This window comes from Microcebus murinus, chromosome 19, assembly GCF_040939455.1.
Source record: "Microcebus murinus isolate Inina chromosome 19, M.murinus_Inina_mat1.0, whole genome shotgun sequence".
NCBI lineage: Eukaryota > Metazoa > Chordata > Mammalia > Primates > Cheirogaleidae > Microcebus > Microcebus murinus.
This window is the reverse complement of record NC_134122.1, coordinates 43355722-43378853: the sequence shown is the minus strand read 5'-3', so window position 1 is coordinate 43378853 and position 23132 is coordinate 43355722.

Sequence of the window (23132 nt, the reverse complement as noted above, 5' to 3'; positions counted from 1 at the left end):
TGTTTTCCCTGCCAGATTTCAGGCTTGGTGGGTCCAGGACCGCGTCTGCCTTGTGAACAGCCTCATTGCATGGGTCTGGCATAGAATGTGTTCAGAAATGTTTGCTGAATGACTAAATCAGTGACTGGATGAACACACGAATATCAGGTGTGTCTTCAATTTTGCAGAGTGGAGATTGGAAATGTTTGAAGGAGATTTCGAAAGTGTGGATCACTATTTATTAAATATGCCTATTCAATCCTCTGCCCTGAATGGATTTCCAGAAGGTTAGAGTGTTAAATGAAAAAATTAAAAAAAAAAATTTTCCCTCTTGATTTTAGAAATAATGTATGTTTGTTATAAAAATAAAATAAAATGAAAAAGATAAAGGAAAAGCTGACTGTCCCTCCTAATCACATCTCCAGGCACTCCTGGAGCACACCCTTCCAGAATCTTCCTGAGTGTGTTCCGTGTGGTCTCCCCTGGCCCCCACCCCAGACCCGCTCTCTGCCCTGCTCAGCCCTCCTTATGTCCCCTCGTGGCAAAACCCGGCTCCTTTGGTCCCTGGTCTCCTCATGTGTTCAGCCAGCTGGAGGCACGAGCAGGAACCCAGGCTGTGGGCAGAGACAGAAGTCCAGAGGCCACCCCTGCCAGGCCCCAGAAACATCCTCCATGTCCCCTGGTCCTTTCTCGGCATGGGGTCCTAAGGGCGCCCTGCCTGGCTGGTCTGGGTTTCACCGTCCTGTTTGGTCACTAGATCCTGCCCACAGCTCTCAAAGCGGTGCCTTCACTAAAGGCCTCTTAACATGAACCACATTTGATAAATTTTGCTTTTAGCTGGGTCTCTAATAGGAACAAGACATATCTATAGTCACATCATTGGAGTCATACTATACATTCTATTTTATAACCTGCTTTTTTTTTTTTTTGAAACAGAGTCTCACTCTGTCACCACAGCTAGAGTGCAGTGGCATCATCAGAGCTCACTGCAACCTCGAACTCCGGGGCTCAAGCGAATCCTCCTGCGTCCGTCTCCTGAGTAGCTGGGACAACAGGTGCATGACACCACGCCCTGCTAATTTCTTCTATTTTTAGTAGAGACGGGGTCTTGCTCTTGCTCAGGCTGGTCTTGAACTTCCGACCTCAGGAGATCTTCCCTCCTTGGCCTCCCAGTATAACCTGCTTTTTAAATTTAGCAATACTGTATTACAGGAATCTTTTAAATTCTGTGAATACAATTACATGTCATTATTATTTTATTTGCTACGATTTTCAATAGGATTTAATTAAATCCCATACATGTTTATTGAATACCTATTGTGTGCAAGACATATCCCTGCCCTTAAGATGGGTACAGTGCTATGTGAGCCTTAAGACAAACGTGGAAATAACGTGGGTGGAAATAAAAACTGCCATTGAGAGATGCTAGCTGAGAGCCATGGAGTTTAAAGGAGAGGAGAGCATGGAGGCATCAAGATAGGCTTCCTGGAGGAGGCGGCATCTGTGATTTGCCAGGAGGACGGAGAAGACTTAAGCCAAAGGGGAACTGGGAGCCTGGAAGACATCCCAGGCAGACATGGCAAGAACCAACGCTGGAAGCCAAAAATCTATGGTTGTTTTGAGCAGTGAGGAGTTTGGTTTAGCTGAGCAGCATGGAATATTCTTCCACTATCCTTTATTTTTCGCTCCTTTAAAGCAGTTTCCTGGAATTAATGTCACTTTCCTGTTTCTCCTCTAGATTATAGTCTCAGGGAGGGCAGAGACGGTTCCTACACATCCTTTTGTAGACCTCACAGCTAGACTACGGCAGGCATTCCAAGGACACATTTGTTGAGAGAATCTGCATGGACGGCCTGCGGCAGGAGTGGAGATTCGCTGCCCTCCCATGGGGGGGCTCGAGGGCTGGGCTGAGTGGTTCGAGGGAAACATTCCAGACCTAGCTTCTTATGGCAACGCCCGTACCCCCTCTCTCTCTCCGAAGACTCTTGCTCTTTGGGGCTTAAATGGAATTGTGGACATGAAAATGCTTTATGGAGGGGTCGGCTCTCTCCTGAGACGGCTGGTCCCTTTCCGCCACATAGTTGTTCTTCTGAGTGTGGGTCTTGGAAGCCCACCCCACTTCGTGGAGATGACTTGGGCGAAAACCCAGACGCTCTGCCTTCCTGGCTGGGGTCAACCAGGCAACCCAACAGCCAGTGGCTCCGTGGAACCAGGCTGGGCTTTGAGACAGGAGCGTGACACAGAACTGATCTGGCTCTTCTACCAAAATTAAAGTGCAGGGAGCCCCTCTTTTCCCGCTGCCCCCCTCCTTCTCCTCCAGACAACCCAAGAACAGCCAGCGAGCCCCAGCTTTCGCCTCAAACACTTCCTTTCTCCCTCGCCCTCCACGTCTTGCCTATTTCCTTCTGCTTGCTGGCTCAGGACGCTGAGTGTTGGGCAAGGGATTACGACAGGGTTTGGGATACTTGTACAGCACTCCGGTGTTTAGTAACCGGCTGCAGATGCTGACGGTGTGGCAGCCCAATGCCACAGGAGCTGAAACAGACACAACCGGGCACGACCGCGCCCCGCCATGCAGGCCCGTGTGTGCGCCTTTGCCCTGGGCGGCTGCCCTCTCTGAGGTTTAGTGTCCCCCTCTGTAACCTAGAGATGGGAACATCTGTCTACCTGCACAGAGCTGCTGTTCTGGGAGAGAAAGGGCACGCCTGCACAGGGACTCGCCGCATTTTATTCGTTTCCTCCCTACAGTCTAGCGCTCTATTTTTTTTTTTTTTTTAATTCCAAACTCTTGTGGGAAAGACATTTATGTTACTTTGTGGATGATTATCTGTTGCTATCAGATGCAGTGCAACTTCCCTTGGAGGTTGTGTAGCAGACGTCCAGTTTGGGAAGAGGTAGTTTTGGAGAGATCAGGTTTATGTGGCTTTCGAAGCAAGTCTCCATCCTGTCTTCCTCCCTAAGCACTAAAAAGAAAAGGGAAAGCAAGAAAAGAAAAGAAAAAAGGAAGTCTTGGGCATCTGGCTTCTGTTTCTGAATCTAGTCGTTCTGTTGGCTCATAAGCTGCAAAAAGTAGGAATACAGCTGAATGACGCCCCCCTCTCCCCCTGTCCCCATGCAAGCCAGCGACAGGCTTCTCAGGGAGGAGAGGTGCTCTGGATGAAGCCAACACGCTCCGACGGGCCCTCAGGGTGTCCTGCTACGATGGTCTTGTAAACATCCAGGAAAACCTGTTGACTGTTGAAAATCCAGATTCTAAATACTGTTTACTCCTGAATAATTTGTAATTCCTTTCCCAGCTCAAATAACTATAAACTCGTCCAAAGTGTTTTATAAACACTCATTAGAGTCTTACAAAAGTTCTTTGAGCTCCATATGATTATCTCCATTTGGCAGGTGAGTAAACTGAGTCACAAAAGTTGAAAGATCTGCTCAAAGCTGTGCCGGGAGCAAAGGCAGGGGGAGGTGGGAGCTCAGACCTGTCGGCTCCCCGGCGGGTAAGCAGTTCCAGCGTGCACATCCAGGGCCCCACGGCGCCTCTGGCTTCCGTTAGCGACCCTTCACTCAGTTCCCTGGGCCTGGCCGAGGTCCCCTGGCTCCCCACACGCCACTGTCCAAGGGCAAAGGCTCCGCTCTGAACACGCACCCGGCAGTCACCTCTACCCTTTCTTCTCTAGCCGCACGGTCTTGCCTAGTCTCCAAAGCCATAAGGTCCCATGGAAGGGGAAGCAGATAGAGCAGTAAGATGATGGCTTTTCTGCCTTTTTGTTTGCTGATCAGCTGAAAACAGCCAGGATTAGGTGAGTGTACTAAACATTTACTGGTTTTTGGCTGCCCTGAGTTTGAACCCACTTCTTATATTGTGACTCTGCCACCACTGGGGAAATGAGAAAGGCTGGCCACCAGCTCTCCTACACCCCTGGCAGAGGCACGGGCACAGGACCCAGGCTCGGCCGGCTGGGAGACACTGCAGACTTCACCTGGTGGTGGGTGTAGATGACCCGGCATCCGCACCTGCTAGTGGTGGTGCCCTGGGGTAGTGGGATTTTTGGGGCCTCAGGGAGGCACCTTGTTCATCAGGCTGCTGCTGTGCAAGTCCTCGGCTCCGGTTGAAGCAGCTGCCAGTGCTGTGCTTTGCTTCCTGCTTGTTTCCAGAAACTTCTGGGTTGGTTTGTGAGTTTCCAGCTAGCCTTCCAACTAATTTTTTCCTTGGTGACGTTCACTGGAGTCAGGGGTTCTGTTTGTTTGCATTTTGATGGGTACAAGTTGGAGAATGAGAAAGGTTTCCCTGTGCCTTCCTCCCTCATCATGTTCTAGAGAGATGAGCTCCCAGAGCTGCGGCGTGACTCTCGATGACGCAGGGGAGGGAAAATGCCGTAAGGAAGTGAGGCCGGAAAGGTCGGGAGCTGAGGTCTGAGGAGGGTCTGGCTCGTTGTTCTCCTGCAGCCTGAACACACGGCAATAGTGTTGGTGGACTAGCACCGACACGTCACGCTGTGGCCACCCATGCACCAGCACCAAGACCAGCACCGCCACCAGCACCAAGCACAGGTGCACCAGCACCAAGCCCAGCACCACCACCAGCACCAAGCACCCGTGCACCAGCACCAAGACCAGCACCGCCACCAGCACCAAGCACCCGTGCACCAGCACCAAGCCCAGCACCGCCACCGGCATCACGATCCTTGGCACGAGGACCCTTATGGCCACGACCAAGTCATCGTCAACACGTGCTCATCTCTTGCCTCCCTCCGGGCTCCTCTCAACAGGTCGCTCTGTGGCCAGGGTTTCCATCCAGCTCCGACGTGAAGCTGAGGCAGGGCCGCCGGCAGCAGCCAGCAGGGAGTGAGACCACCCAGAGCCCTGCCGTGCTCTGCGCTGCTCGGGCATGTGATGGAAACCTTAGGAAATTTACCTACGCCTGTGGCGGTGGGCAGAAAGCCTCTCCTAGACCCTCAGAAGATAATATAATAAAAGCTAATATTTATTGAGTGCTTATTAGGTAAAATCTCCTTTAATCTTTCTAATATCCCTAAGAGGAAGGTGTTATTAGGATCCCTAATTTACATATGAAGCAACTGAGGCACAGAGGTGGAGTGACTCACCGGGACCGCCCGGCTCTGGGTGGTGGAGACAGCCCTCCCGGGCTCCTCCTCCGCGGCAGCACCTGTGTCGGCGCCCGCGTGCTGCCGGGTGGTTCCCAGAGCTGACTCTGTGGCCAAATTCCATGACAAGATTATAAAATTACACATTTCCAGGGGCTACACCCAGAGATTGTAATTCGGCCAGCCTTGGGAGGATGGGAGTGGGGGCCTGGAGACTGAATTATTAGGAGACAGCATCCCAAGCGATGCCGAAGGAATCTGCCCACGGACAGGCGTCGGGGCAGTGGCGGACGCAAGCGAATGTGCCTTTGGCAGAGAGTGCGTATTGATCACTGTGTTCTCTCCTGCTAAGCGCCAGGTTGGCCTCCGAATCCGTCTCAATGCAGGCACTGACTATCAATCATTTGGAGGTGGCCTCAAGACAGAACCAATTTGTCATCCTCAGCCTTAGAGTACCCAGGAAGGGGACCGAAGAAGTTGAGTTTTATCACAGGCCACTAATTCACCAAAGCAGGCAAATTATGGGGTATCTCTGTGCCTCTGCTTTCTTTCTACTGTGTTGTGGGAGAAGGGGATCATCAAATTTCAAACCCTCCTGGAGAGAGTAGATTCTTATCTCTAAATTACTCTATTAGTTAAGGTAATACTGGCTATTATAATATTTTATAATATATTGTAACTGTCACTGAAACTGTTCTGCGGTTGATTTTTTTTTAATGCAATCCAATGATCAGCATCTACTCCGTGGATCGTGTTTACTTGCACATGTTGGACCCATTAGAGCACAATTAGGATGGTTCTAAGCAACAAATCGATGGCGTGTAATTGGCAGCAGGGATGGGGAAGGGGTTCTGTTCTATGCAGCCTTTTGGGTTCCATGCTGATGGAGGCTGTGCCATCCTCAATGTGCGTCTTCCAAGATCACCCCAGATGTTGCCAGCCAGGAGGTGGATGGGAGTAAAAGACAGTGGAGAACTGCCTGGGAAGTTTTATAGATTGTTAGTAGAGAGCGCATTGGCCAGAACTCAGTGACATGCACATGCTGTTGTCAACTGCAAGGGGGCTGGCAAAGAGAGCCCAGCTTGCCCAGGAGGAAAGGGAAATGTGTTTGGTGCACAGCTAGCCGAAGTTTCCTTGGAGCCGGGAGGGGCTGTGGGGACGCCCGAGAAGAAGGGATCGAGCACCGCAGAGTCCACAGTGCGCAGTGCTTGGGCCAACTGGCACGTAGTCCTGTAAACTCCTGAGTTGTCACCGTACTGAACAATGAACATACATTCATTGGGACTGTTTTCCAACTTTGAATAGTGAAAAACAAAACAAGAGCAATAAATACTTTAAAATTTTCTCCATCCTTATAACAATTTGCTGTAATATAGTTTGGAGTTCTGGAATTTTCTTCATCCTTTCAAACAATCTCTTATATATTTGGGGAGCTCTTTATATTTATGCAGAAAGGACTGTGCAGCTCACCTCAAGGCTTTGTTCCTTAGCTGTTTGTCTCCCGCACTGTTTCCTTGGACTCTAAGGGAACCCCGTGCACACCTGCCCCTGCTGTCTCCATGTTCTGAGATGAAGACTGGAGGAATAGATTCAAATTTCTGGCTTCTTTGGAAAAATGTTGACCTGGAAGTAGGTGTTCTTGGAAGTAGGTGTCCCTGGCAAACACAATGCAGGCTCTGAGGCCACCTTCATCAGGGGGTCCTCTGGCTGGCACATTGAACCTCTCTCTGTTGTCCCTATGTAGACGATGAGGACGACACTACCAACTCACAGGATGGCAGCGAGGTGTGGGGGAGATGGCGCTGGATGTGCAGTGGGCATGGACAACAGTGGGTGCTGTCACTCCTATTGTCACTGCCAGAGTCAAGGAGCTCAGGCGGTGTGGGTAGAATCTACACGCAGGGGTAAGAATCTGTACACTCAAGCTCAGAGCAAAGGGGTGGTCAGGGGACCCTCTGCCGCTGGCCCACCCCCTGCAGCGTGGCCGGGGGCGGGGGTGGGGTGTCTCTCAGGGTTCTCCCTTATGACAAACCCTGCACATGCTCCAGCCCTCGCTGCACGGTGACTCAGTTTCCCCACTGACAAAAGGGTGCGACTACAGTTCTAAACTTGTCCGTAAACACATCGAGAGCCTTGGAATAAAAGGTGGTATTTAGTGTGAGTTCAAAGCGTTATGTAATTATTTTATAGCCCCTTTTATTCCTGAGATTTTTTTTTTCTTTCTGTTTGCTAGGCTTACAAACCCCAGCCAGAGCCATAAAACCGCTTTTATGCAAGCAGCTTTCACACACCTCGTTCTTCACACCAACGTGAAAAGTGCTCGGGAGGAGGAGGGTGGAGTCGGCTCAGCAAGAGCACCCGCAATTCTGCCTAAAGGAGGCCATTTTTTGTGACACTGCCCTGTGGGTGCCTCGTTTAGTTATCTAGTTTAGCTATCCCAGTGACCAGCTTCTGCAACACGAATTGAATTAGCTCGCCCATGGCGGATCTCTCAGGATAGCCCCAGACACCAAATCAATTAGGTTTCTCAACCCATCGTTCTTCCTTGTGGATTCAGGGCTTATGTCCTGCCACCATTCCTTCCAGAGTCCCATGACTTGAAACCACAGGATTAAAGAAGCTTCCAGTTGGAAGAGCCCCTAGCAGTCGGCTGGGAGTTCACAGCATCCTAGGGGGACGGTGGCACAGCCATTGCTGGCCCACGCGGGGCCCACCTTCCCTGGCCTGGACGGCGTTCCGTGCTGTCGCTGGGTGGATCTGCTTGTTCGATGTTCTCCCTTATGGTGAACAGAGATGCTGACTACACGCAGGCGAGGCCCACGGAGCACTCGTGTCCTGTGCCAGTCACGGAAGCTGGAAGTAGGGAAGGCCTAGAAGTCTCTGCCAGTTTCAGGCCTCCTTAAGCCCCTCAATGGCAAAAGAAGAAACTCAGGAACCAAGGGGGCATTTTCCATTCCGGTTCCTTCTGAACTCAGTTTTACAAACTATGGCAAGTGGCAGCCCATTTAAATGAGTCACTGCCTGGGGTTAATTTATTGGGATTGAAACTTCAAGGGCAGCCTGTCTGTTGCTGTTCTGATGCCCTGCCTTCCACTTGAAGTCAAGATAAGGAGCTGAGCAGTCCACCATCGTACGGAGAAACAAGGGCAGCCTCCCTGGCAGCTGCCTACACTAGCAGGAGCTTAACGTGAATGATTTATTTCTCAAATTCACTGCGTAAATCATTTATTCACTTGCTATTCAATAAACCCCATACTGTGTAAACAGCTCTGCAGGATAAGGGAATTCAGGTCCTTACACTTGAGAAACTTACAAACTCCTTAGGGAGGTGGGGAATTTTACCTGGACAGGATCGCTGTATACCTCACCTCCCAGGAAATCCCACCTTCGGGTGTTGGGGAAGTGCAGTGGCCATTTGGAACGCCCATTCTTCCTCCTTCCATTGCTCTTTGGGTCACCCCCCCACCCCTACCCCCGGGGAACAACTGCCTTCTGCCTGGTGGCTGTCTCATCCCATGGACCTAGAGAGAGAGGAGGATGTGAGCGAGTGCACGGCTGCAAGGCAAGCAACCCACTCAAAAGGGCAGTCCAGCCGGGGGTGGGGGCTGGTTCTGCGGCCAGACTGGCAACCAGACCCTGGGGTTGGTGGCTGGATGCGTTGTAGGGAGCCCATGATAAATGCTTTGTAAAATTTTATGGAGTAAATGAATAAGTGAATGAGTAAATGAATCTGGAATCCACCCCATGTTTGCACATGGTCACAAAGTGCTACCCAACTCCAGTCTCCTTCTTTGTGCCACGTGCTTTAGTCCAGATGGCTCAGGGAAGGGGATTTCTTTTTTTGAGACAGAGTCTTACTCTATTGCCCCCGTCTAGAGTGCCGTGGCATCAGCCTAGCTCACAGCAGCCTCAAACTCCTGGGCTCAAGCCATCCTCCTGCCTCAGCCTCCCGGGTAGCTGGGGCTACAGGCATGCACCACCATGCCCGGCTAATTTTTTCTATATATTTTAGTTGTCCAGCTAATTTCTTTCTATTTTTAGTAGAGATGCGGGTCTTGTTCTTGCTCAGTCTGTTTTCAAACTCCTGAGCTCAAACAATCCACCTGCCTCGGCCTCCCAGGGTGCTAGGATTACAGGTGTGAGCCACCACACCTGGCCAAGGGGAGGGGATTTCTGTAACCCAAAAATTCTAGACATGTCTTCATCTGGATACATCCTCAGACCCTTTTCCTAAAAAGAGATTTTATAGAGCAGAGGATTCTAGAACCAAAGTCTTGTGGGATTCGCCCTCTTTTAATCTCTCAGCAAAGAGTAGGCAGAGGAATTTATTATTATCCATTTAAGGTTGATCAGTGTCCAAGAAAATCCAACAGTGAGTGCTCTAATGTTTAGGTAGCTCCTTTTATGGGAGCCCAAAGCGCTTGGGAAAGATTTTATGTTCATAGTGTCCAAGTAAGACAAGTAGATGTCAAGAATTATTATCCCATTCAATAGATGGAAAATGTAAGGCCCGCATTCACAGAGCAAGACAAGAATGCAGTTCAGGAGAGACGCCAAGTCCCTCTCTGCTGTCACAAGTGGGTAAGTTACTACACTAATGTCCCCGGTAGCCTGGCTCTTTGGATACGCCCTCTCTGAGGTACGTGTTGCCTGGTCAGGGCCCCTGAGGGAGCCAGGTGGTGGTGGTGGAGGCAGTGGGGGGTGGGTCCCAAGGCATCCACCCCTTGGGCCATGTCTAAATCCCTGGGGGAGAAGCGAGGGTGGGGGGCCCTGGTGTGGCCCGCACAGCTGTGTCCGCCACTGTCTAGAGCCTCTTCACCATGCATGTTCCTCACCTACTCCTCATCCTCGCTCCCGTCCTCTCAGGCCACAGGACACAGCTCTCCTTCCCCAGCGTGCGGCCCCAGCGGGTCTCCTGGGCAGTCTCAGTGTCCTCAGCCTCACGGTGACATTCTCGAGCCAACCAAGCACTCCTTGCTCGTGGCTGCCTTCGGTCACACACGTGGCCATGCCGATGGCAGTGCTCAGGGTCACACAGAGCCGCCTGGCTTCACGATGCGGGCCCCAGAGGTCTCCGTCTCTGACTGCAGATTCTCCACTCGCATTGCCACTTGCCGGGAGCTCTCCCCGACTTCATCCACTCCCTTCTCTGCTCTAGGCCCGTGGCCTGTCCGTTTCGGTACCGCTTCCTTGAGCCCGTGGCAGCGGCTCCCGCACCTTCTGGAATCTTCGCTGAGCATCATGCCAATTCCCAGCCTGGGCTCTCCATGCCCGTGGGTGCCAGAAACATATCTACAAGCAGCCCCGTGTCCGGCTGGACAGACAGCTCCACCGGAACTCAGCGTACTGAAGTCTGAATTCCTACTTCTCTCCCCAGATGTGTGTCTTTCCCATGTTCCCTTGCTCGACACCCACCCGGGAGGTTGTTCAAGCCCAAGACTGGAGCTACCCCCCCCACACTCGTCTCATGAGCTCCACCTCCCATCGGCCACTGTGTGTTCCCAGCTTGCCCGTTTTCTCTCTCCCCATGGCCACCTCCCTAGTTCTGGCCTCTGTTTCCCTTGTTGGAATCATGTCAACCCCTTCCCAACTTGCCTCCTTCTCTGGGCTTGCCCCCCTAACTGATCTTCCGAACTGTAGCCAGACAGTTGCTTCTAGAACACAAATCCAATCCCTCTCCTACTCAAAACCCTGGGGTGTCCCCTGTTGCCCCTCAGGATGGAGTTCAAAGGTTGCCAAGGACCCATCCGCCGCCTGCCCCTCCGAGCCTGCCTGTCCTGAACTCCAGCCCCACAAAGCCACCTTCTGTCCCTTCCGCGGTTTTAGCTTTCATGCCTGGGGACTTTGCTCATGCTGTTGCCTCTGTCTAAAATGTCACCCTCATCCGCTCTGCCTGGCTAACGCCGTACTCTCCTGTATGTCTCTGCTCAGAAGTCACCTCCTCCAGAAAGCCTTCCCTGACCCTCCAATCCAGGTTATAGCCCCCACCTGTATCCCACAGCCCTGGGCAGTTCCCCCACCATGACCCCTGTCATGCCACCTAGCTAAACAGCCAACGTGGGGTAAGCACTTGCTGTGTTAGGCTGTTTCTTAGGACTTTATACGAATTATCACGTTTAATCCTCACTATAGCCCTGTGAAGAAGATACTGCTATTATCCCATTTTGAAGACAGGCAAACTGAGGCAAGAGCAGTCACACACACATAGTGTCAGTGAGTGGCAGAGTTGGGATAAAAACCGAGGCAATCGGACTGCAGTGCTTCGCAATCCTGGCCGCACGTTCAAATTAGCCTTGGAAAAAGACGCATGCTTGTGTTCTGCACGGGAGAGGTTTTGGTGGCGGGGGCAGGGGGGAGTTAAACAGTTGGCAGGAGTCTGTATCTGAATCTGATGGGCAGGACTAAGGCCCATTTCTCTGTATTGCAATTGCCTGTTTCTCACTTCCAATGGGCAACAAGCTTGGTGGAGGGACACGTCCCTCAGTGTCTAGAATCTTCACTCCCTGATCTCTCGCTGTTCTAGATCCCGTGTTACAGGACACCCTGCATCACATAGCACCCTCTCCGGAGCCTCCATGGTCCACCCTCCCCCGACGCCCGTCCTCAACCCCATGTTGAGTCAAGTCCCGCCTTGGGGAGGCCTCTCACTTCCCTCTGTCTCCCACGCCCTCCCGGACCATCTGGGGCCACCCTCGTGACCTCACAGCGGACTTGCTGGTTTCATCTTTCACGCCCATCAACACCCAGTACCCCATATCCCACTTCGGTGGTGTCACTCTGCTCTACTCAAAACCTTTCACGATGCCAGGGAGTGGGGTGACCATGCAGCCAGGCATCCCACAGACAGGCCGAAACCTGTCTTCCACATGTCATCTTCTTTTCTCTTCTCCACTGCCGAATAGGTCCCTTCCTTAGACATTTCCTGCCACTCCTCCCTCTCTCCGGCCGTCCCCCTGCCCCAGCCTTTCCCAAGCTCAGAGCCCAGCTCTGGACCCAGTCGTCTCCCGGAAGCTCCCCTCCATCCTAGCAGGAAAGCCAGCCCTTCTTCCCCTGAATAAGTTAAGCAGTTTATTTCTATTGCACCTCCAGCCCTTGCCTAATCTTATCTTCCTAATGCCCATAAACCCCTCGAGGGCAGGGCCTGGACTTTATGCCCCAGAAAGCACTTCCTAGTAGGGCTTGGACACACCAGTGGTGGCTTCCGGGATGCCAGCATCCAGCAGAGAGGCCCACTGGTGCCCTCTGGGTCGCCATGAGCAGTTGTCTTTGGTGGCGTCTGCAAGTTTTGCCTGAGTCTTCCTGTTGGCTGCACCGGATGGGCTGTAGGAAGTGGAGGGAAATGTTGCCTTTCTCCAGGGCTGCGTAGACAGCCTCTCCTCTGGGCCTCGGCCCTTCCCACGTCAGAGGGGGCTGCCCGCACCTGGCGGGGTGGCTGTGTTTGGCAGCACTGGCCTCCTCGGGGACACCCTCACTTTCTTCCGCTGAGGGTTGCCTGGGCTGCCCTGCTGTTCCCCAGCGAGGCTAGAGACCAAGTCACACGGGGCACAAGTCCTACAGGTTCAGCTGCGGGAGGCTGGAACGCACAGGTAGATGAAACCAACTTTATTTGCGAGGTTGCCATGTTTGTGATTTCATTATGCCCTCTGTTTCTCAGAATGCATGAATTCTGAGGCCTCCCTGCAGCCCCCTCTCCTCCCGGTCCCCCCACTGGGCCTGCCAGCTGGCCCTTCCAGCCTGTGAATTCCTCTCCCAGACCAAGTGCCCTCCATCCCAGTTTTTATGGCATTTCTCTCCATTAATGCTTAACTATTCCTCTTCTCCCCTCCGCACCTTCCCCCCTTATCAAAGAGTACTTTGAATAACCATTAACTCTCTGGTTAGCCAAAAGGGACATGTTAATCATCTACAAGCCTTGGGGCAGGAGAGTTATTCTTTGTACCTTGTCCCAACGGCAGGAGAGCCCGGTTCCTGAGCAGCTGACCTTCAGCCACACTTGGGTCTAGAGGCTTCCAACCCCGTTCAGTAATCAGGTTACAAGGGCTTATTAGTAAACCAAGGTCGCAACTGCTGAATGCTGCGTGTTGCGCTTTTCAATCCAGCCACCGTTGGCTTCTCTAGGACCCTAGAAGAGACCAGGCTGCACTTCTTTTTTTTATTTAAAAAAAAGTGTTTTGCAAGCAAGGGCTAATCTATTGTACATTCTTTGTTGCTGGGAGACTCTGAGTGGCTGTACAGGCTGTTCTTTCTTGGAGCCAGAGTTAATAGTGCTCCTGACCCAAACACGCATGTGGCGTCATCCCGAGCTCCCTTTGCGTGGGGTTGGGACGCCCGACGAGGACCTCTCCTGGCTGCTGCAGCCAAGTGGCCAGGATCCATGGCCCGGAGCGGGGTGGCTCTGGATGCAGCGATTTCAGGACTCCGCTGCAGGGAGGGTGACCTCCTTCTGAAGTTCGGTGGTGGCATCCTTCCAGGCAGGGGAGGCAGGAGCAGGAGGAGGAGGAAGAAGAAAGGAGGAAGCTCTCAATGGGGCCCCTCCCCTCCCAGAAGAGAAGGGCTGCAGCCTGGGAGACCAGCTGGAGGGTGGACAGCATGCCCGCAGGGTACAGAGTGGCATCTTGGAGAGATGCCCCCTTCATTCACAAAGTGGACCTGTCGCAGAGCCAGGAGGCCCGGGGAGAGCAAGGCTGCGTGCAGATCCTTGCTCAGTTAGCCTTGCTCTCCATCTCCCTTGAAGAAGGGGGCGGAGGGAAGAGGCTGTTCTTCAGAGGGAGGGCGCCCCTCAGGCACCCCCATCCTCACTAGGAAAGACATCGGGGTCTTGGCAAGTGCGGGCGCAGGGCTGCCCACTGTCGCCCCCGGCGGGACTGCTTATTGCCACCCTGCCTCCTCCCCGCAGGCCCGTTGGCCTCTCTGCCCCAGATCCGAACATTTCCCCACGAGGCAGCCTGCGTCTCCCCGGCAGTGGACCGGGAGGCGCCCCGGTGACCTGGGGTGACTTCCTCGGACCGCCGCCTCCCCCCTCCCCCCAACACACAGGTGCACTCGCCCTTTTCTGGGTCAGCCTCGTGACCTGGTGTCCAGGCACTTGGCAAAACTTAGCGAGTATTCCTCAGTGCTCTGTTTCGTAGGTACACAGACACCCTCGGGAGCACACGCGAGAAGGTGCTGCCTCCTGTTCCCTTGCAGATGACAGCGCCTGGCTCCGGCTGCTGGCCCCTCGGAAATGCTGCTCGACTTTACCTCCTATTTCATCTCTATCCTCTCCCGGGAAGCTCACTCGCCCGACCTCTCTTGCAGACCCAAGAACTTGAGCAGAGGTTATTAATCATCACATACACACCCACATCTGGGCCGGTGCAGCCAAACGTGGTTGCCGCTTGCCACACGTGGCTGTGGAGCAGTTCTGACGTGGCCGGTCCAAAGCGAGATGTGCTCTAAGTGTCAACTACACACCAGATTGGGAAGACTTATGTAAAAACGAATGCTAGATAGCACACACATTGAAATGGCAATGTTTTGGACAAAGTGGGTTAAATAAAACATCATTAAAATTGATGGTAGCTGTTTCTTTTGACCCTTTCGATGTAGCTACTAAAAAAATGTCACCTATGTGGCTTGCATTGTATTTCGGTCGGGCAGCGCTGCTCTAGATTGTCCCCACGGTAGGATGGGTCCCTCCAGGCTTAGGGACAGTTATGGAATGGTTCCAAAGTCCTGCGCTTCCTTGCCTTGTGGGCTGGCTGCAAGCTTCTGTGCCTACGGCTTCTTCTGCCTGCATGTTCCCTTCCTGCCTCCCTCCCCGAGGAACTCCTGGTCACTGTTCAGGACCCAGGGCTGGAGCCTCCTATTAGGGAGGCATTCGTGTCCTTGTCAGCGCGGCCCCTTGCACGGCAGCTTTAGGCATTTTGGGGCTGCTTGGCTGTCACTGGGCTGTGCTGTCCTTGAAGGTAGTTTTTGTCCCCAGTGGCCAGAGAGTATAGGAACACATGTGCATGCACCCACACGTTGCTGAGTGGCCCCGAGGGGTGGAGCAATGAGAATTTGGTCTTATTTATTTTTCCACTGTGAGGGGCAATCAATTATTAACCTAAGTCACCACACTTTGGTTGCTGTTATTTATCAGCACGTGGAAGTGTCCACCGAGTCTAGGCTTTAAGTCTGCTTGGCACTATTCGAAAGAAATGCTTAGAAATTCTCATTTTCTGATTTTATGATGAGCGCTAGTATTTTTAGCATCAAAGAAAATGTCACATATAACAAGCTCATTCATGCTGTATGAAATGTTCACGGGGAGTCTACCGTGGACCGGGCACTCGCCAAGAGGTAGTGAGTGAGGTGGAAACTTCAACCTCCGAGGCCGCACTCTCCAATACGGCGCTTGAGCCCATGTGGGCAGCTATTAGTACCTGCCACACGGCAAATTAAGATGTGCTGTAAATGTAATAAACACCCGGATTTGGAGACTTAGTACGAAAAAGAAAGAAAGAAAGTAAAGCATCTCACGAGCAATTTTTTATATTGATTACATGACGAAGCGATGATATTTCAGGTCGAGTGAACTGCATTATTAACATTAATCTCACCTGTTTCTTTTTCCACTCCACACCTAGAAAATTGAAACTGACATATGTGGCTCACACTTGTTTTTTTCGAGACAGCGCTGCTCTAAGGCAATTACTCTGTCTTTGTTTTTGAGACACCTTTAGACGCATGTGGGCATTTCAGCCAGGTTTCTATCAGATCTGGTGCCTGGGAACTTTGACTCCGAATTCTTCCCGCCAAGCGACAAAACTTCTGTGCAGTCGTATACACTTTCATCCTGGTTCCTGCAGCTCAGTCTTGTCTGGAAGACCCACCTCGACTTACCCTCTCCAGAGATCGCCCCACTGGCTCTCTGGGAAACTCCCAGGTTCTGCAGGGACTTGCTGCGTAGTAATTACAGGTGTGCCGAGACCCTCCTGCTTCATACACTTAGTCATAATTATTTACCTTTACCAGGCACCAGAGGTGTGACGGGAGCTTAGCTGAAAAGAGAGAAGACTCAGCAGGCAGATCACCTTGAAGTTGACCTGTCAGCCGGATTTCACAGCACCTGCCTGTTCCAGCCTGAGGGGCTGCGGTGCATTCCTTGGGAAAGACAGCTGCAAACTCTGTCTCCAGGCCACGCTCCAAATCCCTGCTACTCCCTCACAGGCTCCGGAAGACATAATGGAGGCATCTATAGAGCAAGGAAATGTTTTCCACCTGAATTAGCTTTCCTGACACCTTCAAACTACCTCTAAGGAGTTGGTTTTTTAACACATGCAGATATTAGCAAGTATTTATGTGAACATTAAAATCAACATTATAAGGTACTTGCTCTTTGAAACCCCTGGAGACAGGGGTCCTGAGTCATCTGCTCCCCCTCCCCGGGGGTCCTGTCTGAAGTAGGGATCTTCACATTGGGGGCAGTGGGAAGAATCCTAATGAATTCTGTGTTCCTGCCTGTCTGCATACACTGGGCACCCTGCCTGCCCACCCCACGCCCTGACTACTGCTGGAAAGAAGAAAAAAAAAAAAACGTTTATTAAAGGCAAGGAAAAAATTAGGGCCTTTTCATTAAGGTCAGAAGATTTTTGAGGTTAGATCAGCTGGCCAGTGCATGACCAATTTTCTTGACTCCTTAGAAGCAGAAAAGTATTTGAAAAATAATAGAGCCCTTAGTCCTATAAGTAAAAACCCATCTATCTTGGGAATTAAAAAAAAAAAAAAAGTGTTGGCAATGGAAAATTTCCGATGAGATGCATTTCTTCTTGCCCAAATATCTCGAATGCCTGCCGGATTTGTCTCCCCGCTAAGATACCCACACTTGCAAATCTGTGCTTTTCAAGGTGGGGAGATGAAAATAAAGAGTCTGTGAAATGTATTTCTGGGAGGCCCAAAAACAGGAAGCAAATTGGAGCCACGGCATGTGGGGCACGGATGCTGATCCTGGAGGATGTTTGCTTATCTGGACGGAGTGCAAGCATTCCATCCCACCCACTTGCCAGGAGCTCTGCACTCCGCTGACGTCCCTTGGAAACCAAGGTTCTCTTTGGGACTTGGCGGGATTGGGTTATTTTTCTCAGCTTAGATTGTTTTTATATGGTTACCTTCAGGACTCCTTTCTGTTTGGGGATGTTTTCATATTTTTTATTTTAAAAAAAAACCCCTCAGAACATCTTGATTTTGAAAAGGCACATTCAGCCAAATAAGGTGCTAAGAACGTAGACAAGGTCGGCTCAATATTTTGTGTGTCAACAGCCGATGTCCTCAGTATGTGCAGGAAAGTTTGAGAACAAGGAAGGAAAAGACTCAACCCTTGCTGTCTAGGTGGATAAACATCTCTCGGTCCCCCTCCCCTGACTTCTCAACTACTTTCGCCTCTGCGCTAGGAAGGGGAGAGCTGAGGTTGCAGAAGAGGGTGGTGGGTGCGCCAACTGTGGAATGAGGACCCTGTTTCGGGATGCACGTGGGGAGGAGGTGGCTGAGTGGTGGAGGGGCACTCGTCTGTGGGGGTGGTCCCCAACCTTCGGGTGGGAAGGCAGTGCAGCTGCCCCCGTGGCCTCTCGTGGCTGGTGCACTAGGCAGTGTCTCCCACACTTGGCCCCTGGTCAAGGTGACAGAGCTGTGTTGGTAGCATCTCCCAAGAAGGGCACTAGGGGCACAATCCAGAACATTCTTCATTAACTTTGGAAGGTGCAGACTCTGTAGTCATTTAACACGGTTTCACTGGCCAGAGAAAGCTGCAAGATGCTGTTCTGCATACCGTTCCACCTGGTGTGGGAAACTATCATACTGGCGAAACCTTGGGAGCCACCTTGAGTCTTTATTTGCTGAGTTTCCCGCCATCCTTATCTGGTCACGAAGTCTCATTACTCCTCCCTGAGCTGTCTCTGTCCACCCTCCTTTTCCATTCTGATGAGTCTTACCTGCGTCCCAGACTCTGGCGTTTGAGGAGAGAGGGCCGGTGGGTAGGAGCTGGCGCTAGGACAGCATTGCGAGACTGCTGGTCTAGAAGTCTGTGCTCGACAATCTCTTCCGGCTTCTCAACCCACATGGTCGCCTGGGCCAGAAGCAGATTCTCCGGGAAACGTAGTGATGCGTTGGGCCTGTAGGCCTGGGAATACGCTCCGTGACTGAGTATGAAAGATCATCTACCTCTCGTTTTGGGGATGTGTAGGCTGAGACTCATAGAGGTTAGGTGACTTGCTTGAGGTCACTGACCCAATCAGCAGCAGAACCAGAGTTGCCACCCAGATATTCTAACTCCCCGTCCACTGCCCCAAAACCTCCCCCTGGGGAATGTTCTGCCAGGCCATTCTCCAACATCAGTGGAGAGAAGTCGCCTTGGTAACAGGTTTGGTTTTGAAGCCAACTGACGCAGACACGCTTGAGCACTCAGTGATTTGCTGAGAATATTCCTGCCTAGACCTATGAGCTCAGTGCATTGCCAAGTTTCCTGGAGACTCTGCTTCTGACCTGGACACTTGGAGGAACCTGTCTGGCATAGTGTTCCAGACTAGAACTGCTAGAGCTGGCTTCTACAGGCTAGTGAGAGCCAGCTGTCAACTGTTCAGTAATTTCCTGAGTCGGTTAATTGTTGATAACTTCCAAGTGGCCATGGTGGGAATGTTTACACCATGGAAATTGGTAAATGCTACAAATCAGGGTTTTGTTTTTTACCCTCCAGAGATCTGGTTTACCAGCTCACTACTGATTCTGAGATAGGACCCCACTTTAGGGAGATACTTTCAGGCAAGGTGTTCTATGGCAATTAATAAATGAAGGGTGGCCCTGTCATATGCAAAGGAGACTATCAAATTTAGGAAAAATTATGGCTTATTACATGGGAGGTAAGTGTCACCAAGGCGTCTTGCACCAGACCTAGGTGAGTCCAGAGAAGAGCAGAGCTGTCCAGCTTTACTGATGACAGCGAGGCTTGAATGGGACCCTGATGGCCATCCCAGAACAGCTTCCTTGGGGTCACCCATGAGCCCGGTGTATCACTCCGTGGTGGGACAGAAACCCCTGTGAAGAGCAACAGTCAGCTACCTGAGATGCTCCCCTAGTCCCCCACTCCCACCAACCCATCAGCAAGTCCTAGGAATCGCACCTCCGGTGCACATCTGGCCATGCCTTCTCCCTGCAATTGCCACTGCCCAAGTCCAGGCTCCCACGACATCGGTCCAAAAAGGCTGCTTCCCTGAAGTCCTGCCTGCCTCTAATCCACTCTCCCCACAGAGCTGCAAAAGTGACTGTCTGAGAAGAAGGAGGAGGAGGAGAAGGAGCAGAAGAAGCAAAAGGAAAAGAGGAGATTATCTTATCATTAAAACCTGTCAATAGCTTCCCACCATACTTAGAATAAAATCCAAACTTGGAATACAGTTCTGCATGATCTGACCCCCGCAAACCTCTGCTCCAGGCTCCTGTGTGCTTACGACAGTCCTGCCACACTTGTCTTTCAACCCTTGAACGCTGGCCAAGTCTTTGCCACCTCAGGATCTTTGCAGCTACTCTTCCCACTGGCAGGAATACTGTTCCCTGACTCTTGCGGTGGCTGCTCCTTCTTCTCCTTTAGGCCTCAGCTGGAGTGTCACCTTCTCAGGGGGCACTCCCTGCTCCCCTGGTGGAGAGGCAGTCCTCTTGCATTCTCTGTCTTCGCTCCTGGGCTTCCCTATGACAATTACTTCAACCCAGAGTTATTTTATTTACTTGTTTGGTGTTTGCATTTTCCCCTACTTTCCTACACATCAGCGGGTGCCCCATGGAGAGATGGGGTCACCAGTGTATTGTTGGTGCCCAGCACACTGCCTGGCATAGAGTGGCCCATTCTGCTGCCACCACGCCCAAGGGAGGCCTACGGGGCGATGCTGGAATGAAAGAAGTGCTGGGCTTACTCTGAGCCCCGCCGGGCACAGGCCTGTGCTCTGCACGCAGGTTTGGGTCACTCATGGACTCTGAGGGCTCAAAGCCCCTGGAGGCCTAGCAGGGAGCTTTGCACACATAAAACCAGTTATAACCAAGCCTTTGGGGATGTCTGGGTGAAAGGGGCGAAATGGGTTCAAAATATTCCGTTAAACTTGCCAACGTGGTGGACCTTACTTGGAAGCTGCCTGAACGTTCTTGCTTGGTGAGCATGCAGCTCTGTGCCCATTTGGGGCAGAGGGCCGGGAAGGCAGCAAGCCACCGGGGCTGCCTGTGGGGTGACCCAGGGGGCGAGGCAGGTCAGGTGACATGTGCGCAGGGACCTGCTTGTGCCCGACCTGCAGTCACGTGCACGCTCACGGTGGATCCAGTCTTGTCCTAGCGACCCAACTGGCCGGGTTTGTTATTGGAACTTGAAATGATGATTCGCTTTGAATAGATGGCTAACCTCACAATTTGTTTTTCTTGAAATGGTCCTGAGAGGTGCTTTCCAAGAAACAGGGAGAAAAAAAAAAAAAACCAAAAAACAAAAAACTGAATTCACAGTGGTGACTTTGAGTCTGTCTACAGAAAGTGGTCTGAGTCAACGGTTCGTTCTCAATGGCAAAGCCTTTCCGTGTCGGGTAGTGTCTGGGACAGGGAGGACATGGGCCACAACTTGGGGGACAGGAGTGCTTTGCAGTCGCCCTAGCAGCATCTCCAGGGAGGGCTGATCAGGGCAGCCCTCGTGTCAGAGCTGGGCAGGGGGAGAGGGTGTATTAGTTTTCCAGGGGTGCTGTGACAAACTGTCACTAACTAGGTGGCTTAAAACAACAGGAATTTATTCTCTCGTGTTTCTGGACGCTAGAAATTTGAAATCAGTGTGTCACAGGGCCACACTCCTTCCTTGTCTCTTCCCAGCTTCTGCTGGTTGCTGGCCACGGGGATGCACAGTTGCCACGAGGACTGGACACGCCCTCATGGGTTCCAGTTTTAAAGACAAGAGACTTTCTCTGCACAAGGAGGTGACCTGAGTTGAGCTCTCATGGTGTCTACCATTTTTTTTTTCTTTTTGAAACAGGGTCTTATTCTGTTGGCCAGGCTAGAGCAGGGGTCCTCAAACTTTTTAAACAGGGGGCCAGTTCACTGTCCCTAAGATTGTTGGAGGGCTGGACTATAGTTTTAAAACAAACTATGAACAAATTCCTATGCACACTGCACATATCTTATTTTGAAGTAAAAAAACAAACGGCCAAAAACACCCACATGTGGCCCACAGGCCGTAGTTTGAGGATGCCTGGGTTAGAGTATAGTGACATCATCATAGCTCACTGCAACCTCAAACTCCTGGGCTCAAGCGATCCTCCTGCCTCAGCCTCCTGAGTAGCTGGGACTACAGGAGCACACCACCATACCTGGCTATCTTTTTTCCCTCTCTCTCTCTATATATATTTTTTTGTAGAGAGGGGGTCTCCCTATATTGCTCAGGCTGGTTTTGAACTCCTGGCCTCAAGCAATCCTCCCGCCTCAGCCTCTCAAAGTGCTGGGATTACAGGCATGAGCCATTGCATCACCATTTTTTTTTTTTTGAATGGTCAGAGGTTGTCGTGTTCATGGCAGTCACATGGCACAAGCCAAGCCTGGCTCTGAGCTCTGGCTCTGAGCTTGAGGGGGTGACACCTTGTCATCCTGGTTCTGCCGTTCGTTTAGTGAGTGGCTTTTGGTGACCCGCCTGCCCTCTCTGCCGGCTGTCTGCTCTCCAGCTGGCGGGCGGTGATCTCTGCAGGGCTCCACGGGAGCAGCGAGGGTGAAGATGGCGAGGAAGGAGCAAGTCATCCTGTGTCCACAGCCTTCTCGGAGACATCGCTGCACCTGGGGCTGCTGGCCCTTCTCGAGAGGAGCCGGGCCTGAGGGCTAGATTAACCTTCACTGGGCACAGTGGGGAGGGGACAGGAGTTGAGGGGACAGCACTGACCGAGGCGGAATCCCTGCCCCCACGCAGCTGGTGACAGCTGGGAAGGACAAGGCAAACACTCAGAATACGAAACACGCAGCTTCATAACAGAAGTCAGAGTGACACTCCCCAGACTCTGCCTGGGACACAGGGGCCCTCGGGGGAGGCGGGTCTGGAGGGCTCAGCGGGTTTGGGAAATGAAGGAGGGAAGGGCCCTCCGGGCAGCAGGCCGAGCGAGCGCAGCCTCCCCCCTCCCCCCGGCACTGGGTCCCCGGAGGCTGGGGACACAGCTTGCCACCTCCTCCCTTGTCTCCTCATACCAGCAAAGACAGCAGCTGCTGTTTCTTACGTGCTTTCTACATGCCCGGCCCTGTTTGATGCTGGACAGGTGACACCTCCTGCAGCCTGGCAGCAACCCTGTCACGTCACTGTCATCACCCCGTTTTACCAGCTACGTCTCAGAGAAGTGCAGTAACTTGCCCAGCGTCAAACAGCTGCTAAGATCCCAGCGCGGCTCCTCCCCACTCCGCGCATCCCGGGCGTGTGGGAAAGGCGTGGGCTGGGGCTTCTCCTCCGTCCCCGCCCAGCGCGCGCACACGCGACCACCTCTGGAGGCGCGTGTCCCGGCTGGGGTGCCTGTCTGCATGTGTGGCTCAGAAGGCAGCCAAGCTGGTGAGTGCGGAGCTGGCCCTCTGTGTGCACTTTGGTGACCCGGGCTCAGGGACGTAGATTGCATCATTTTCTGAGCAGCTCGGGAAAGGTCCTGAGCTGACCAGAGGGAGTTGTCCCCTCCCATCCTCCCCACCCCCACCCCTCCGCCATTGCTGCAGGGAGAGCTCGCCTTGGGGCCAGCCAGGCGCTCTCTGGATGTGCTCATTGGAGAGTTCTTTGGGAGAAAAGCCGCTTGAGCATGCCAGCAAGAGGGCCCGGGATGCCAGAATATTCTACAGGCTGCCACTTGCCGCCTGCCAACCAGAAACCTGCACTCCCCTTCTTGCCCGCCTCCCAACCCTGCCTCGTCAAGTGGGATCTTGCAGGGACTGCTGGCACCTCAGCAACCGTGGGGGAAAACACCCCAGTCCAACAAAGGCTGTTCTGGAGGACTTTGGCTTGGAAGGAAGGCGTAACCCCCCATCCCCGCACCCCCACCGCCGCCTGCTATGGTCTCGTGA